Source organism: Podarcis vaucheri (assembly GCF_965113315.1).
Source record: "Podarcis vaucheri genome assembly, chromosome: 17".
NCBI classification, from domain to species: domain Eukaryota; kingdom Metazoa; phylum Chordata; class Lepidosauria; order Squamata; family Lacertidae; genus Podarcis; species Podarcis vaucheri.
Window position 1 is genome coordinate 28,131,059 of NC_138755.1, and position 19,865 is coordinate 28,150,923.

The following is a 19,865-nucleotide window of genomic DNA, read 5'->3' on the forward strand; positions in this document are numbered from 1 at the left end:
TTGTCAAGCAAAGTGTCTGAAGCAAGCAGTTGCGCAGAATGTGCTGGATTTGAATTGGTCCTTCTGGGATGTTTACCATGCTGCTTCATCAAAGCAAACCTGTCTTAAATGGCTTGGGTTTGTTTTTATTTGGACACATTGGGTCATCATCAATGTCTGCTCCTTAAATGTCTTCTCAATCAACAGAGCTTCCCTTGTGTAAAGACATTCCCTGGAATGTTCTGCCATAGCATGAATGAACAGCCTCCCCTATACATAAAGCCCATTCAAAAGGAAAACTATATACTGGGGAAAGCTTATAGCTTTCTCACTCACATGCTAGCGGTCAGGTGTATTTAGATCTTTTATTCTGGCTATTGGAGTTTGTGGGGAATGTTGCTGAAAATTTATTTTCAGTCCCTTCCATGGCCATCCTTAATTCACGAATGAGCGATGAAAATGCATTTGAAAATTGTAAGATGGTTGTACTTCAGGTTACAGACGCTTCAGGTTACACACTCTGCTGACCCAGAAATAGTACCTCGGGTTAAGAACTTTGCTTCAGGATGAGAACAGAAATTGTGTGGTGGCAGTGCGGCGCCAGTGGGAGGCCCTTTAGCTAAAGTGGTACCTCAGGTGTCAGGGAACTGCCAGCGGCTCAAAGGGGAGAGATAGTAGGGCAGTTGTGTTACAGGGAGCCTCTGAAAATCTTGCAAAGCAGTTCCTCTTCCGGCGAGGAGGAAAGCCCCACTTCCAGCGGGGAAGAGGTGCAAGGACCAGAGGATGTTAGGAAGAGCCTTAACACTGAGCCTGAGCAAGCTGGAGAGGCAGGGAGCACGCCCTTGTCATCGCCCATCCTGCCATCTGAGGTGCAGGGTGGGGCGGAAAAGGCTGGGGGTGACGAGACTTTTATGTTGGGGGAGGTACAAAAATAGACCACTCCCAGATTCTGCTAGCGATTGAGCCAGGCATGAACTTAGGACGCTCTTCACTGTAAATAGTTTGCACCAAAATAAAGCCTGTAAAAGACAGGTCGGAGTCTTGCCTGGCTACTCACGAGCAACCACAACAGCACCTGACATCAGGTTAAGAACAGTTTCAGGTTAAGAATGGACCTCCAGAATGAATTAAGTTCTTAACCCGAGGTATCACTGTACAGTGGTACCTCGCAAGACGAATGCCTCGCAAGACGAAAGAGTTTTACGTTTTTTGAGTCGTTCCGCAAGACGAATTTCCCTATGGGCTTGCTTCGCAAGTCGAAACGTCTTGCGAGTTCTTGCAAGTTTGTTTCCTTTTTCTTAAAGCCGCTAAGCCGTTAATAGCCGCTAAGCCGCTAATAGCCGTGCTTCGCAAGACGAAAAAAACCGCAAGACGAAGAGACTCGTGGAACGGATTAATTTCGTCTTGTGAGGCACCACTGTATATGTAAAGCCATGGGCTGATCCACTTGCTTTTGTGTCATTCCACCAGTTTTTAATGGCAATGTTTCACCATAAGCTGTGTGTGGATTGCAGGGCAGAGGGGAGGTTGTGAAGCCAAAGCAAACTAGCCCCATTTGTTTTAATGACAGAGTTTCAAGGAGGCGGCTGCCAGAGAAGAATATTTGGCCACAGGGCTCAAACTGGCGTGCACAGCAAAGGAACTCAGGCTTAAGCAGCCTGACCTGATTTCAGAGCCAAATGGAAAGGACAATTGCGAAGTTCATTGAATCACAGCTGTAAAGTAGGGTAGACTACATCATTAAAGCATGCCAAATGCCTTAGATGGTAAAAAACCTTAAATACTGGTGTCAAGTGGCCTTATTCAACTACAAAGGGGTGGGTGGGTTGGGACCTTGCCACGCAATCCTTCTTGGGATTTTGGAAGTGCAAGCCTGCAACAAAAAGTTGCAATGTATCTGCAGCTCTGATCTCATCTTGTCCTCTGGTTGTTTTCTAGCTTCATTTAAAACCATAAAGAAAGCCCTGCTAGATCAGGCAGTGGCTCCATCTCCTCCAGCATTTTGTCTCCAATTGCAGCCAGCCAAATGTACCGGGAGGGACGCGGGTGGCACTGTGGTCTAAACCACTGAGCCTAGGGCTTGCCGATCAGAAGGTCGGCGGTTCGAATCCCTGCGATGGGGTGAGCTCCCGTTTCTCAGTCCCAGCTCCTGCTAACCTAGCAGTTTGAAAGCACGTCAAAGTGTAAGTAGATAAATAGGTGCCGCTCATGCGGGAAGGTAAACAGTGTTTCCGTGCACAGCTCTGGTTCGCCAGAAGCGGCTTAGTCATGCTGGCCACATGACCCAGAAACTGTCTGCAGACAAACACCGACTCCCTCAGCCTATAGAGCGAGATGAGCGCCGCAAACCCAGAGTCCTCCGCAACTGGACCTAACGGTCAGGGGTCCCTTTACCTTTACCTTTAAATGTTCCAGGAAAGCCCACAATGAGTGCATAAATGCAACAACCCACTCCTGTTATTTGTCCACCAGCAATTGACCATGTGTCGGTGTTTAATCACCTTTTTAAACCATCAAAACCATTGACAGATCTTACAGCAGTGAATTCCATGAGCTAATCCTGTGTTGAACCATGTTGTGTGTTGAATTATGTTCTTTTGTCTTTCGCTGTGGGACTCTTTATGTTCTGATGTTATGAAAGAAAGAGCGAGAAAGAGGTTTTCTTCCCTCCAAAAAATCTGTATCCGCATTCCCCATCTTTTTTTGTCAACTGAGAAGCCCTAAACCAGGCATAGGCAAACTTGGCTCTCCAGATGTTTTGGGACTATGACTCCCATCATCCCTGACCACTGGTACTGCTAGCTAGGGATGATCAGAGTTGGAGTCCCAAAACATCTGAAGGGCTGAGTTTGCCTATGCCTGCCCTAAACCTTTCAACTCAGGGTTGCAGAACCTGTTGCCTTCAATATATTAGCTGCCATCATTGTTGACCACTGGTCATGCTGGCTGGAGCTGATGAGAACGCAACAACACAAGGGAGGGACAGAGCTTTGTCACCACTCCTGCTTTAGCCTTTCCTTGTACCAATTTCTTAATCACCTGCCAGTTTCCAAACCTCTGAGATGGAACGACAAAAGTTATACCCAGAATCCCAAATGCCATTATTCCTGCAAAAAAATACACCCAACATTATTTTGTGCTGGGTTTTCCACATTTAAGCAATCTTAACAGAACAGTTTTTGAGGTCAGTGCGGGGGGGGGGGTGTTCTATTTTTCTTTTTCTTTGCTTTGAGGCTCATGAAAGTATGGTTTTAATTTAGAGTTTTAAATAAAAATACCTTGCGGAGACATTGCATGTAGACCTCCTTGCAAAAATATATAGCTTTAATTTTGAGAAGCTAGGCAGAGAAATATTTCTCCTTCCCAGAATGTTGCTGCTGTGAATATGTGATAAATCGATTCTCATTTAAGGGGAAAGCTTTACAGAGAAATGCTGCCATTGAGTTTTTTCTATACTTCATATTTTGCCATCTTAAGGCGTGTCTGAAAGGATTTGCTGGTGAATTCCGTGTAAAACAGAACTCGGGCAATAATGTAAGGTTCCATCTACATTGCTGCTTTATATCTGCTGCAAATTCATTTAGGAAGTGCTCCATTCTTTTTAGTGCCACAACAGTGGTTTGTGCTGTGTTTTCTCAATATCTAGAACACGTGTGTATGAAACAAAGTGAACAAGACAGCACAGGGGTGAAATGAACATGATAGCAAGGATGAAACCCATGATGCAGTTCGACTGTGAGTGAATGTCCACCCAGAAGATGCACAGTCTATAGCAGGGGTAGCTAAGGCCACGGCCTGGATTTTTTCTTTTTAAATGAGATTGAAAAAAGGCGTGTTCTTTGTAATTTCGAAAAATAAACTGGTTAACCACAGGAAAGGTACTCTCTGATGTTAATTTTTAATTTAACTTGCTAGACTGAAGTTTCTGACAGATACTTTTCTGAGTCCTTGGGGTCAAACAAAAGTAATTTAAAACAACTATTGTTGAGACATTTCATTCCGAATCTGCTAGACAGAGCCAGATGATGGCCCTGGATGATGACAGGTGGGTGTCCTGCCCTCCCCCCCCCCAACATAAATCCCAGCTATGTGCATGTCATTCCCTGTTCTGAATAAGGAAACTGTTTCCATTGTGGCCGCTTATCATCAGCTTAGTTTGCTTATTGTTTTTCTCAGTTTTGCTTCTGCCTTACTCCCATCGCCCCTGATTTGACAGGAGATAGTCTTAACTATTTACAGTGGTACGTCGGGTTAAGAACTTAATTCGTTCTGGAGGTCTGTTCTTAACCTGAAACTGTTCTTAACCTGAAGCACCACTTTAGCTAATGGGACCTCCCACTGCTGCCACACGATTTCTGTTCTCATCCTGAAGCAAAGTTCTTAACCCAAGGTACTATTTCTGGGTTAGCGGAGTCTGTAACCTGAGGTACCTCTGTACTATATTTGAGTGGCTTTGGACTTTACAAAGGATTGGCATCAGAGAAAAGTGCCTGTGATCTATGATTCCTCTTTTCATGTTCCCTATGTAGCATGTAAATTGAGAACCCACACACCCAGCTACATGAAAGGAAAAGCATGCCTCAAACACTCTTCCTGGTTTTGCAACATCTGAAGCTACCTCTGGCTCTCCATGCCATTTGCTGCCATTGTGTTTCATTCTTATTCACATGGAGGAACCTATTCATTTCGCTTTTAGTTCCCACCTCTTTAAATTCCTCTCCTTTTGTAATATCTGTTCAAGCATTTCTCCTGCCCGTGCCAATCATGTCTCTGTTGTTGTTTTGTGTAAACCGGGGCTCATTCTTCATTTTGTTCCAGTTCATCAAATAAAACATAAAACGGGATTATTTGCTTGACAAATAAACATCTAACTCTGTGTGTGTGTGTGTGTGTGTGTGTGTGTGTGTGTGTGTGTGTTACTGAGCCAGGTAGCTCTAACGTTACCTGACAAAAAAGAAACTCCTTCATTTTGGAGAATAATAATTGAAGAAGGCATTTGTTACATAACAGGCTGAAGCGATAGGAACTCCGCATCTGAAATCATCAGTGTCTTGTAAGCGAGGACTGTGTCTTCCCAAAAGCTAGCACTAAATTAATAGCAGTTTTGTGTAAGGATGCTTGCATACAATCATAGATATGTGGAAGAGATCTGAATATAGACTGCAACTTTTTTTCTGGAGGTCTGTTTTGAGATTTGCCACTGGCCCTTTCTTACCTCTCCAAATGCCAATTAAAAAGTCTATGGCCTATTAAAGCTGTGGGTGGGGTGAGAGACTGTTATTATGATTATTTTATTGTTACGCTGGCTGTTTTGATGCTTTTTATTGTTTTTATTATTGATGCTCCGTAAAATGTGTTCTTAATGTTGAACAGTGCCCTGGGATCTTTTGATAAAGGGTGGCATATAAATCAAATTAATAAGAATTATAATCATCATCTTCATGAGCCACTGCTATTATGGCATAAGCTTTCATGAACCACATTCTGCCTCACCCCATACCTTGCCCATCCATACCTTAAAATGTTGCTTCTGTACCAATGGAGGATTATATAGGCATGATCCCAGTCTGATTATCTCTGTCTTGGTGGTATAAATGCTGCAATATGATATTGGCCTTCTCGCAGCACTAAAAGAAAAATCCACAACTCCCAGTCTTTAGATCAATCAACCGAGAACCTGATACACAAATGTGTTCTGTTTAAATAAATGAAATTTTCCTATCATTTAACACTGGGGAAAAATTAATGGAAGGTTTAGGGCCTTCCAGCATATGACTTGATTAATCGCAAAAGAAGTTGCTGATTTTCCTTTATTTGTTTTTGATTTACATTAGCCTTTGCCGATGCTGCATTTTTAATAGAATCATATTAAAGACAGATGTAATTGTATCCTGGAAATGGAATGTAGCATTTGCTAGTCTCTAGCTAATTTATGAATCCAATTACAATGGAGAGGAATAATCTTTCAAATAGATTGGATAAAGGATTACACTTTTATTATCCTAGTGATATAACTCACTTGGACTCTGCGCAATTTAACATTAGAAGTGCAAGGAGGTTATACTTTGTGATCTGAACATGAAGAAAAATATAAATCCTCTTAAGATTAACTATGCAGTTCTGAGACCCATGCAGTATATACGGCCTCAGTCCAGTATACCTGAAGGAGCGTCTCCACCCCCATCGTTCTGCCCGGACACTGAGGTCCAGTGCTGAGGGCCTTCTGGTGGTTTCCTCGCTGCGAGAAGTGAGATTACAGGGAACTAGGCAGAGGGCCTTCTCGGTAGTGGCACCTGCCCTGTGGAACACCCTCCCACCAGGTGTCAAAGAGAAAAACAACTACCAGACTTTTAGAAGACATCCGAAGGCAGCCCTGTTTAGGGAAGCTTTAAATGTTTAATAGACTATTGTATTTAAATATTCTGTTGAAAGCCACCCAGAGTGGCTGGGGAAACCCAGCCAGATGGGCAGGGTATAAATAATAAAGTATTATTTTTATTATTAAATTCTCTTAAAGTTACCTTGGACCAAATTCTGGGATAAAGGGAATTAACATTTTCCCGATACCATTGTTTCATCGATTCATATTAACGTCACCACTGAAAGTCAGCTGTTGCAGGGAGATGTATGCCAGTATCTCAGTGGCAATTCTTCTGATACAGGGGCACCCATAGAATCATAGAACTGTAGAGTTGGGTGGGGCTTCAAAAGTTATCTAGTCCAACTCTCTGCAATGCAGGAATCTCACAATTGCCACCACTCAAGAAGCACAAGGCCTCTCCCCCCATTCCGTTAGTATTGCCAACACCACCAATATCCCCCTCTACTCCGCCCCCCCCATAGAGACACTCCTCCACTGCCAACCCCACCCCAATACACTGGGAGCCAGTGTGGTATAGTAGTTAAGAGCAGTAGTCTCGTAATCTGGTGAACCAGGTTCGCTTCCCCGCTCCTCCACATGCAGCTGCTGGGTGACCTTGGGCTAGTCACACTTCTCTGAAGTCTCTCAGCCCCACTCACCTCACAGAGTGTTTGTTGTGGGGGAATAAAGGAAAGGAGATTGTTAGCTGCTTTGAGACTCCTTAGGGTAGTGATAAAGCAGGATATCAATTCCAAACTCCTCCTCCTCCTCCTCCTCCTCCTCCTCCTCCTCCTCCTCCTCCTCTTCTTCTTCTTCTTCTTCTTCTTCTTCTTCAACATCAACCCAGATGACACTTATTCATCCTCTCCACTCCCCCCCTCCCCAGTCACTCCAACAACCCACACTCTCAGCCCCATGCTCCAAGGACTCTACCCATAGCACAAAAAGAACCACACAAACAAAAATAGCCACACACACCCCGCCAACCTCTCTGTCTCCTCCCTCACCGCACAAAAGCAACAAACAAAACCAGCAGGTAAAAGAAAAGGAAAACAAAGAAAGAAACCCATACCAACTAAAACAATACCCCTGCTCCAAAAAAATGCGGGAGAAAGAGGATATTGCCTGCAACATTGAAAGCTTGTTTGCAACATTTTTTGAAAGGGTTTGCAAGTGAAATCATAACTAGGCTGCAGTGAAAAACAGTGATTAAGGCAGTCTTACCCTCGGTAGATAATGAAGTAGGAAAATGGAACCATTGGTCATTTAAAAAGGCAGATTAAATATTCTCACAGATATAGAGTAGGGGAGGGATCCAACATCTTGGAATACGAAAAACGGTTCTTCCCGCTCCCTAAGTTATCCAGCTAATTTCTTTTCACAGCAGGAAACAAAGAGGGGAGGGGGAAATGAGAGCTACTGTTGTGAAAATATAGAAGAACTCAGCAGTTGTGGGGGAATATGAAAGCACCTTTTGTGGCAATTGATAATATCATTAAAGTCTTTTACGAGAGGAGGAGAAGCAAAGCAATCATATAGCAAAAAGGATTTCGAGGAGCAGATTCCTTTCCTTTCTTTCTCACCCTACTGAAGAGAACAGTTCTGCTTATAACTGGGTGGAAAATTACATTTCTCTTCATTTCTATTTAGTGCTGACAACACAACAATACTAATGTCATAGAAAAGTTGGATGGCCACATGTCCTATATTACGGAGGCCAGTCCTCTTATTTGCAGGGCAGTCTGGTCCAAGGTCCAATGTTTTTTTTAAAAAAATATTTTTTAATTAGGAATTTGAACAAAACATATTACAGTGGTACCTTAGGTTACATACGCTTCAGGTTACAGACTCCGCTAACCCAGAAATAGTGCTTCAGGTTAAGAACTTTGCTTCAGGATGAGAACAGAAATCATGCTCCGGCGGCGCGGCGGCAGCAGGAGGCCCCATTAGCTAAAGTGGTGCTTCAGGTTAAGAACAGTTTCAGGTTAAGAACAGACCTCCGGAACGAATTAAGTACTTAACCCGAGGTACCACTGTATCTTAAAACATATCCTTAATTCCCCCCATTCCCCCCTACCCTCCCCCCCCCGACTTCCCTCAGCCCCAATCTCTGGTTTCTCTACAAATGCTATTCTCTGCATGTTACAGAATTGTATAAATCCTTAATTTATCTGACTGGTTATTGTCAATAAAAAGTTTGTGAGTGTTTATTCAAAACCTACCAAGGAGTCCAGTTTACTTTGTTGCTTCTTTAAGTACTCAAGGTCCAATGTTTTCAACCCCGGAGCGGGAACAAAGCAATGAAACTAAACAGGTTACAGACGGAAATTACGAATTCATATAAACATCCAATAAACAGCAAACTCAACCATTCTATTATGAGGTAAACAAGCAAAACTACAATGACAGAAATTATCATTTCCAATTTAGCCAAATATCAAGGGGAAAACAAGCACAAGACATTTAAGCAGATTGAAACAGATTAAGCAGCTACTGGTTTTAACCACGGTTCCCATCCTGTTATTCACTCTCACACAACCCTCCATGTAGACAAGCAAGAGGCATCATCAGAGCCCATAGACACAGTCCAGTCAGGCAAAAGCACTTGGGGCATGATGCAGAGCCACTGCAGATGTGGCCAGTGGGATGTTTCAAGTATTAGAGGTCCACACACATTTGGACTGTGCAGATACTGGTTGGTTAGGTAGGACCTCTTTTAAACTGTTTAGCAGAGTTTATCTTCTTTCTCTCGCGGAAGTGGTGAACAATGACAAAGTTGTTGTTTTACAGGTGACTCACAAACTCTGTGAAGCCTCGGTCCAGAGATTTTATTCCCAGACTGGGTACAGGCATTACGGTAGCAAATACATTTTCGACTGTTAAAATAAACAGCAGTTAACGGTACACTTTCAAACAAAAGTCTTTCTTCTTTTTCTTTCTTTCTTTCTTTTTAATTACATTTTTTTATTTCAAACATACAAATAAATACATAGATAACAAATACATACTTTGGTGCCTTGTATATAAATCAAATAATGTCAGACTTAAAAACCTTACTTCTCAACGTATATAAAAAGAAAAGGGAAAAGGAAACAAAAACAGACCAAACAAAGACAGTGACGAAAACAAAAACAAATTCAATACGTATCTTTTGTTAGATACTATTTAATATGATTCAGTCCTATAATGGCTTTTCTTGTATATGATACCTTTCCTTATGGATTGAATCTCTTTACATACTTTAATTGTGGACTTCCATCTACCTTGTAACAGTTCGTTTTACTTTACTACACACAGAGAGACACACACACCGTGTTTAATGTTTTCTCCTCATCTTGGTATGAGGAAGCGATGTATCTCTGTTTACGGAACTATTCCAAACACAACCAAATTTTAGATGTGGGGGCTTGTTTCATTAAATAATTACTGAAATCTTTCTTATCTGCCACATGTCGTAAATTACAGAAAACAGTCCTTCAGCAGATTTTACAAGCAACACACTTCGGACAGACTTTTGCTGTCAGGCATCTGCAAAATACAAAGCTGGGTGATCTTCTTATTGCCAATTCCAGCTGATGCTAATTAAGCTCAGAGTGCCACTCCCATATCTAAAGGAAAAATCTCTGGAACCTTCTAGAAACTATCTTCTTGTTTCTGGCAGAATGATTCCCTAACATCAAGGGGCGTGTTGGGAGGACTGAGGGGCCACACTGATCCCCTGGGCATGAGGTTACCTACCCCTGATGTACCATTTGGTGCCTAGTTTCTATATCTGAATTTCTATCACAGGCTGCTGGTGTACTGTGAATGGGAGAAGGGGGTAGCTAAAATTTCCTGTTCTTTCCCAGGCACCAAAATGTCTTCCGCCAACCTTGGCCAGCAGGACTGGCTTGCCATATTTTGAAGCAAAGTGGTCTAAATGGTGGGTTGCGAGTGCAGGAGGGCCCATGCACACATTATGAAGTGAAATACCTGAGCCTAAAATCAGTGGCGTAGCGTGGGTTGTCAGCACCCGGGGCAAGGCAAGTAATTTGCGCCCCCTAACCCGTGGATTTGTGCCCCCTAACCCGTGGATTTGCACCCCGTAACCCTAACCCCCAGATGTAGCGCCCGGCCCCCCCTGCACCCCTGCACGCTACGCCACTGCCTAAAATTGATCAGACCATTGAATGAAGTGGTCTCCAAAATGGGGCGGGTGGGAAGCAACAGCAGCAAATTTTGGCAACTGGTCTTGCTTCAGATGTTTCGAAATACTACTGAGAAATCTCAAGAAGATATATTACCTCACTAAGCCAGATGCTTGTGTCAGTTGGCATCGTGTGAGGAATGGTTTCCTCCCCCCACAATTCCAAGAAAAGTGAAAATGGCCATTAAGTTAAAATGCCTTTCAGAGCAGAAGACAGATTTAATAGTTTTTTATGGGCCATTTGTACAGCGAAATGTCACCAGTCAGCACACCATGGCTCTCGGGGACACTGTCAGGACATTTTGCAAAAAAATGTTTGGGGAAAGGGCAGCGCTTTAACTTTTGTGCTGCGACGTCAAAGCCGCTAACGCCGATTCTGCTATGCAAAACAAAATTTAAAAGACCACAGACAATTAAATGGAAACTCATTATGCTTTGCTGAGCACAACGCAAAATTATTGCATGCTGCCAAATTATTGAACCCTGAATTAAATTATGAAATGTGCAAAGTGTTGCCAGGAGAATTTAGAAAATAAAATATATAGTTTCGCCAGGATGTAGCAGGCCAGCACGTAATCAGAGTAGCCCCAGCTCTGCAATGAGAATCGCCAACCTTTCGGGACCAGTGGGCACATTCGGAATTTTGGAAAAGTGTATGGTGCCAGTCACGAAATGGCTGCCACAGGGTGGGTAGGGGCATAATACAAAATGGCTCCTGTGGGGGCACGTAGCAGAGGCTGAGCAAGTACAAACAGGAACCAAGCTGGAAGAACAGGCAGTCAGTAGGGCTAGGCGGTACCTGGTTTTCAGCTTAACAATATATCACCAGCTAAATATCACGATGTACTGATATATCATAATGTCTGAAATAAGGACGGAGCTATATAGAGGCATTGGCTGGCCTCGCATTTTTCCCCATTTTGTGATTTTTGCTTAGCACACACACACACACATCATGATTCCCGATATATTGCCAGGTCAAAAATTATGAAACCATTATCACAATACAGTGGTACCTTGGGTTAAGAACTTAATTCGTTCCGGACGTCCGTTCTTAACTTGAAACTGTTCTTAACCTGAGGTACCACTTTAGCTAATGGGGCCTCCCGCTGCACCCGCTGCACGATTTCTTTTCTCATGCTGAAGCAAAGTTCTTAACCCAAGATACTATTTCTGGGTTAGCGGAGTCTGTAACCCGAAGCGTCTGTAACCCAAGGTACTACTGTATGAACTTCAAACCAGTTTTGGACGATATATCAACCAGGCAAAGGGCCATCTCAGTAGTGGCACCTGCCCTGTGGAATGCCCTCCCATCAGATGTCAAGGAAATGAACAACTATCTGACTTTTAGAAGGCATCTAAAGGCAGCCCTGTTTAGGGAAGTTTTTAGTGTTTGATGTTTTATTGTGTTTTTAATATTCTGTTGGGAGCTGCCCAGATGGGAGGGGTATAAATTTTTGTTGTTGTTTTTGTTGTTATCATCATCATCACCATCACCCAGTCCTATCAGCCAGTCTCTCATGTGCTGAGAATTTTGAGGGGCTATTTTCTGAGACTTCCTCACAGGCACTGTGGAAGGTTTTGGCAAGAGCATTGGCGCCTGCGAATACCACATTGGCGTGCCCTGCATATTGTGACAGAGACACCAAACTGAAAGTAGACATGTGCAAATGTTGAATTAGGGGAAAAAGAAACCTGCTCCCTTTCCTCCTCCTGCCCCTCACCAAGTTTTCCCCTTCCTTCCAACAGTCGTGTTGACTGAGTATATATATGTTGGAGGAATTTTCTTCCCGTATAAGTGAATGGCCGCCACTCGTGGCTAAAAGGTAAAAAAGTAATCACTGTAATTGAGGGCAGTGCTGCCCCAGAGTATGGTTTTCTGTCAATAAAAATCTTGGAAGTGAGCCAGGATGGAATGGCCTCTGGAGGGTAATCTCCGTGGCTTTCTCTGTGGCACCACAGGAGTCTGCTTGGCCTTTGAGGCTTTCCGTTCCCCCCTCCAGATTTACAGTTTTATGATCCCATGAAACGGCAAACCCTGTGAGATCAGGCACTACGTTGGGGATTTTATTCTCAGGCTAAGTGCAGTATTCAAATCAGAGAGTTATTAGGAAGGACAGTATTCCTTTTTTCCCCATTTTATGAAGGATGAGGGTTTTTAACTGAATGAAAATGTGCTGAGGGCGACAGTGTGTACAAGTAAGAATTGGTGTTCGAATATGACTGAAATGGCTTTTATGTACACCCCGCCTTCCTTTGTCCAATATTTTGGCACTCGTGAGCTGATTGCCCATTATAAAATACATCTGAACAGTGGCGTAGCGTGGGTTGTCAGCACCCGGGGCAAGGCAAGTAATTTGCACCCCCTAACCCGTGGATTTGCGCCCCCTAACCCTAACCCCCAGATGTTGCGCCCGGTGCGGCCGGCACCCCCTGCACCCCCCACGCTACACCACTGCATCTGAACACAATGTGGTGCACTGGGTAAGGTGTTGGGAGTAGGACATGCCTCACAGGGTTGTTGTGAGGGTCAAATTAGCAGGGAGACAAACATACATCATTTCTTAAAGGAAAGGTTGGATTTCAATGTACTGATAAAATAAATTTAAAAATACAGGGCAGATGCATTTAAATACAGTGGTACCTCAGGTTAAGTACTTAATTTGTTCCGGAGGTCCGTACTTAACCTGAAGCACCACTTTAGCTAATGGAGCCTCCTCCTGCTGCCGCGCCGCCGGAGCACGATTTCTGTTCTCACCCTGAAGCAAAGTTCTTAACCTGAAGCACTATTTCTGGGTTAGCAGAATCTGTAACCTGAAGCGTATGTAACCTGAGGTACCACTGTAGTAGCTTTTGACACCCCATGGAGCTTGTGTGATAGCCTGGTCATCTTCGGCCCTCCTGTGGAATGGAAAAACATTACAGATTGTTGGAGAGGTATGTTAGAAAAAAAAGTGTGCATAAAAATGATATACAAGAATGTATTATATCAAGAAAACTGCTTGCAAAAATATGAGCATCCGGCAGACTTGCATACAAAAAAATGTGTATATTCTGAGAAATGGTTGCTGAAATGCTAGTGATTTTGCATAAGACTTATTATTATTATTATTATTATTATTATTATTATTATTATGTTTTTAAAAAAATTCAAACTGGTGTGGAAATGTGGTAAACCTGATCTTACGACTGGAAAAAGGAGAAGCAAAAAACTGACAGATTTGTCTGTTTCTGGGTAGAATCGGTGGGTTTCCAAGCATGAAGTAAGGTAGAAGTAATCACATTTCAAATTTAATGCAGGGATGGATATAGTTGCTCCAGTCATTTTGGATTCGCTGGAAGCACTCGGGAGCCCTAATTTGGTAAGATAAAGAGAGTTGTTACCTGAAGGTTTTAGCAGTATGGTAGGGCTTATTAGCAGGAATATATATGTTTTCAAGGAGGCTTCAAAACTGTCTCGGGGGGAGTTTATGCAATTGCAGGGGAGCAAGCCTCAGATTTAAAACAAGTGGCAAATTGTGATAAGCTATTAAAGTTAATTGTGAGTGGAAATGAAACTGTAAAATATTACAAGGCACAAGAGATTGTAGTGGCACTGGAAGATTTGAGAAAACTAATGAGAGAAGGATTCAGACACATTATTGCATGCGTCAGCTAATGAGCTGATAGAAATAATGCAGAAGGCCTCTGCCAATGGCCAAATTGTGTTGACTGTACACATGTGCCGGGATTGGGGTCAACCATGGAATCAAAGGATTGTAGAGTTGGAAGGGACCCCAAGGATCATCAAGTCCAACCTACTAAAGCATCCATGGCAGATGACCATCCAACCTCTGCTTACAGAACCTCCAAGGAAGGAGAGTCCAAGGGAGACCATTCCACTGTTGAACAGCTCTTGCTGTCAGAAAGTTTCTCCTGATGTTCAGTTGGAATCTCCTTTCTAGTAACTTGAAGCCATCGGTCTGAGTCCTACCCTCCAGAGCAGGAGAAAAGCTTGTTCCCTCTTCCACATGGCAGCCCTTGAGGTATTTGAAGATGACCATCATATCTCCTCTCAGTCTCCTCTTTTCCAGGCTAAACACACCCAGCTCCTTCAACCTCATGAGGCTTGGTTTCCAGACCCTTGATCATCTTGGTTGCCCTCCTCTGCACATGTTCTAAACAAATGTCCCCAATGTCCCAGCCCTGTCGCTATCCCCTTGGGCAGGAGTGAAGAACTTCCAGATGTTGAACTCCACTTCTCATCAGACCCAGCCAGCAGGGCCAATAGTTTGGGATTATGGGAGATGCAGCCCCAGCAATTTATGGAGAGCCACAGGTTCCTCACCCCTGCTATAAAGACTGACACAATCATGCCAGCCAGTTGCATCTGTTTCTTCTCTGGATGTGCTTTGAGACATGCCAAGGTCTGAAGAGTGACACAAGTGCAAGATGAGAGCCCATCAATCAGAGGTAGGGGACCTGTGGCCCTCCAAATGTGATGGATCTCCAACTCCTATCATCCCATTTGACATATTAGCTGGTGGTGACAAAATGTGGAGTCTAGCAGCATCCAGACAGCCACAGGTCCCCCATGTCTGCTCTATTCTGTGCATTCAAATGTAAACGGACTAAAGCTGGAGCCCTTTCATGGGAGGTTCATTGAACACCATGGAAGTATCCAGCTTGATATACCCATCAATGAAAAGATTCCTGGTTGCACAATCTGCTCCAGGAGATTGGGGAGACCCCTAGAACAAAGTTAAGAAGAAGAAGAGTTTGGATTTGATATCCCGCCTTTCACTTAAGGAGTCTCAAAGCGGCTAACATTCTCCTCTCCCTTCCTCCCCCACAACAAACACTCTGTGAGGTGAGTGGGGCTGAGAGACTTCAAAGAAGTGTGACTAGACCAAGGTCACCCAGCAGCTGCATGTGGAGGAGCGGAGACGCGAACCCGGTTCCCCAGATTACGTGACTACTGCTCTTAACCACTACACCACACTGGCTCTCACTGTGGGGTTCACTTAAGGGGTTCAAGGGGGAATGAGCAGTGTTAGAAACTCAGATATATAAGTTAGGCACCAAATGGCTCCTTAAACCAGTCACCAGAACGGAATGTTTAGTTGCCATTTTGGGGTCAGACAGCTTGAAAGACATATTTTCCAATATAGTAATACCTTGGTTGTTGAACAGCTTGCCTCCCAAACAAATCGGCTCCCGATCGCCGCAAACACGGAAATGAGTTTTCCGGTTTGCAAACGTTTTTTGGAAGCCAAACTTCTGACGCGGCTCCTGCAGCTTCCAATTGAGTGCAGAAAGCTCCTGCAGCCAATCGGAAGCCGTGCCTTGGTTTTCGAACAGTTTTGGGAGTCGAACAACAGATTACGTTCGACAGCCAAGGTACCACTGTACAACTTTATGGTTCCTGAAATTCATTCTGATTGTGCAGATAAAATATAATGGATAGAATTCTACAGCACATGTTGCTAGTGTGTGAAAATAGTCAAGAGCGGGTGTCTTCACTTGGTTGCAAGCGGCCGACAGCCAGGTGCAAAATGCACCAGGTGAATTTTGATCACTGGGGGGGAAGCCCTGTTCTCAACTGTAAATCCTGACACTGATAGGATGCATTACTTAGTGCTATTTTGCATACAACCCATTGGGAGCAACTTCCTATATAGGATTGCACGGTTGTTAATCATTCCCTTTATTCAAAGATGGGATGGGGAGAGAGGCATCTAAAATAAAATTACAACCAACTGAGCATATTTGTTCTCAAGCAGCCTTAACATCATAACAAGGAGAAGAAGAAATAATAAACCCCATGCTGGTGTAGTTTTAACCTAAAGCAACTGAAATGCATCCCCAGCTCTGATTTTCATTTTAATGCAATTCAACTGTGACATATTCATGTAGATTTTATGAGGGTGTGGGAAAATATTTTGCTGTTCCTGCTGCTTGTTTAGCATTGCAGGCCATTTCTGTGTCAATGTTGGCTGTGGCTTGGATAGAACAGGAATGCCCCCTGCTGACAGACTTTCTGCGTTCCACATTGCAGAAGAACTATCATAAATAAGGCAGAATTACTCTGCTAATAGGTTGCTCCAAAAACAAGAAATCACTTAACTTGTTCTTCTGCAAGGCTTTACAAAAGCACTCACCATTGTGGCATTCTCATCAGATCATTTTTTTTTCTACAGGAAGAACTTTACAGACCCTTCAAGCGTCTTTGTTTTCCAGGGACAGTCCCGGATTTACAGAAACCGTCCCAGTTTCTGATCTGATCATGGAATGTCCCACTTTTCCTTAGGACGTCCCTATTTCCATCAGAGAAAAGTTGGAGAGTATGGCAGGATGTCCCTAATTTAATCTGAGGGTATGGAGTTATGCGACCCCCCGAACCAAGGAGATAAGTACAGTGGTACCTCAGGTTAAGTACTTAATTCGTTCCGGAGGTCCGTTCTTAGCCTGAAACTGTTCTTAACCTGAAGCACCATTTTAGCTAATGGGGGCCTCCTGCTGCCGCTGCACCGCTGGAGCACAATTTCTGTTCTCATCCTAAAGCAAAGTTCTTAACCCGAGGTACTATTTCTGAGTTAGCGGAATCTGTAACCTGAAGCATATGTAACCTGAAGCTTATGTAACCTGAGGTACCACTGTAACTACATAACCTTTAGAAGACATCTGAAGGCAGCCCTGTATAGTGTTATATATATATGAAGCCATCCTGAGTGGTTGGGCAACACAGTCATATGGGTGGATTATTATTATCATCATCATCATCATCATCATCATCATTATTAAACAGGACACCCCTATTTTCATCAAGGAAATGTTGGAGGGTATGTTTTTAGCTGTGCAATGGAATATTCCTCACACTCTCTTCTGCCCTATATATGTCCTGGGGATTCCCCCAACCAATTTTGGGGGCATGCCAGGGGCACATGGGGGAGAAGGGAGTGGGGAACTTCCACTTCATAGAAACCTTGCACTAGCAGAACTGTTTAGCAGGATATGACCCTAATTTACTTCTGAGTAGCACACAGTTGCCACCACCTTTCACCTTCCCAGTCGAGGGAATACTTTGGGTTGCTATGCAGAATAATAAAGCCAGCCATGGGGAGAAGATTAAATGAAACCCTAGCCCTTCTTGGGGAAATTGGCGGAGGGGGGGGGAGTAAGCAAACAGAATGGCATGTTCAAATAGTATTGTTTGTCTGATGGTGGGGGCGGGATGCAACAAAGCCATAATGCCCCCTGCTGCTTAAGCCTCATCAGAGCTGCTTTAGGTTTAAGTAGAAACATGTATAACTGGAGCTTGAGGGTTAGCTTGATGCTCTGCACTTAAACTCTGCTTTCACATTTGAAAAGCAGGGGAGGAAATATAAACTCCGCAATGTGGTGGTATCATAACAGCACTGAGGATACATTTTAGAGCAGCAGTGGGGAAGTGGACTCAGCCAACAGGCCTGATTCTTCTCTCTCCCATCCCAGGGTTGGGGCTGCCCATCTGTCAATCACCTGAGGGACGCGGGTGGAGCTGTGATCTAAACCACTGAAACTCTTGGGCTTGCCGATCAGAAGGTCGGCGGTTCGAATCCCCGCAGTGGGGTGAGCTCCTGTTGCTCTGTCCCAGCTCCTGCCAACCTGGCAGTTCGAAAGGAAGTAGATAAATAGGTACCGCTGCGGAAGAAGGTAAACGGCGTTTCCATGCGCTCTGGTTTCTGTCATGGTGTTCCATTGTGCCAGAAGTGGTTTAGTCATGCTGGCCACATGACCTGGAAATCTGTGGATAAATGCTGGCTCCCTCGGCCTGAAAGCGAGATGAGCGCTGCAACCCTACAGTCGCCTTTGACTGGACTTAATTGCCCAGGGGTCCTTTACCTTACCTTTACCTTACTGTTAAGTTGTGGGTGAACATATCAGACGACACAGCGATTCTTCAGACAGCTCTTGTTTATTCACAGGCCAGAACTGAACTGAACTGAAGGGTTCAACCAACCTGCTTATACAGAGCTTAACTACAAAGCAACAGTAACAACTTTCTGTAACTATCTAATCACTGAACGTCACTTTCAATTCCTTATTTGCATATGCGGACCTGAGTGAAAACTATCTACAGTATCCCCCTGCTGGCCCAGGGTGACAACTTCAGCACATAACACTTACAATCATCTGATATCACAATGACATCAGGTGCTTTTTTTATTTTGGCCATGCAGATGACACTATGAGTACTGAGCTACGCAAACACTGGCGATCAGCTGTGCTTAATTCAAAGGGCCTTTCCACCAAAAAAACTTCCCTTTTTATGAGGGAGTGACATTTGTGGTTCTGGGATCCTGGTCGAAGGGATCCCCCAAAACAGCTGGGTGGGAAAACCTACCCCCTCCCACTTCAGCACAGATCCATTCACCTCAAAGGTTCTTGGCAGAAAGAGTCCACCTTGTATTTCTCCCTCCCCCTAAATCTGCACTTGCACAAATCATTAAAGCATCTCAATGAAGAGTTTGTTCACTGTGTCAACTTGCAGAGGGAGGGAGAGGTGTGTCTCCAGAAATAGATGGAGTAGATTTTGTGATAAATGTTCTCTTAAGAATTTTGGACATTTTTTTGAGTAGTGTTAATTTCCCTGGAAATGACCATCATAACTTGATGTTAAAAGGCATTGCCATAATATTTCTTTGTTGGGGGGAAAAATGGGTGATTAAAATATGTATGTTTTAAAGTGCCTTGAAACATGTCCTACGTCTCCTCCTGTTATCAGTGTCCCTCTATGCAAAACTCCACAGATCTTTGCACATGCTTGAAGTCATTTGTTTTATTTTATTCTAGATTCCTTCAAAATAAAGTAAAAGCAAAACATGATGTTAAGCAACAGCAGTCTAATGTACAGAAATGTGCTTCTGTGAGCTTCCGGGAAAGAAGGTCTCTATTGCTTCTAAAAATGGAAAGAGAATTCCAACAAGCATTTTTACCATGTCCGATTGTAACAAAAATTGAAATACTTAACTTTTAACTTATAGGTCCATTTTAAAGGCAGCTACCTTTATCTAGTTGTATGCTTCATTAAACTTTACTGCAATAGCTTGTAATAGCTGGGGGTGTCTGTGGCTGCAACATCTGAGTGTTCAAATTTTCTTCCGCAAGAGGGCAGTGCAGTTCCTTCCTACATTTTTGTTTTACTAGATTTTTAAGCATTTCTGCTTTATTCCGTTTTAACATAGCAGGATTCCTATGGGGAGCTGTTTGTGCAAAAAGAACATTTGAGGAAACAAAAATGTATAGTTTCTGTTTGTAGATCTGATAGTAAAAAGATGAGTTTGGAAGCGTGGTGGCAAAAATATTAGCTAACAGAGA

General features: G+C 43.5%; 1 protein-coding gene across 5 annotated transcripts in view; it reads left to right on the plus strand.

Annotated features, from left to right (window-relative positions):
- PLPPR1 (phospholipid phosphatase related 1) overlaps nucleotides 1-19,865 on the plus strand; it is a 152,401-nt gene that overhangs the window by 113,299 nt on the left and 19,237 nt on the right. Inside the window, exon 1 of one of the 5 annotated variants that reach the window (XM_082205145.1) lies at nucleotides 12,331-12,352. The exons of the other annotated variants lie outside the window; for them this stretch is intronic. The gene's annotated coding sequence lies outside the window, so the exon portion shown is untranslated. Of the gene's footprint in view, nucleotides 1-12,330; nucleotides 12,353-19,865 lie in introns of those variants that run through there. 5 annotated transcript variants of the gene reach the window in all.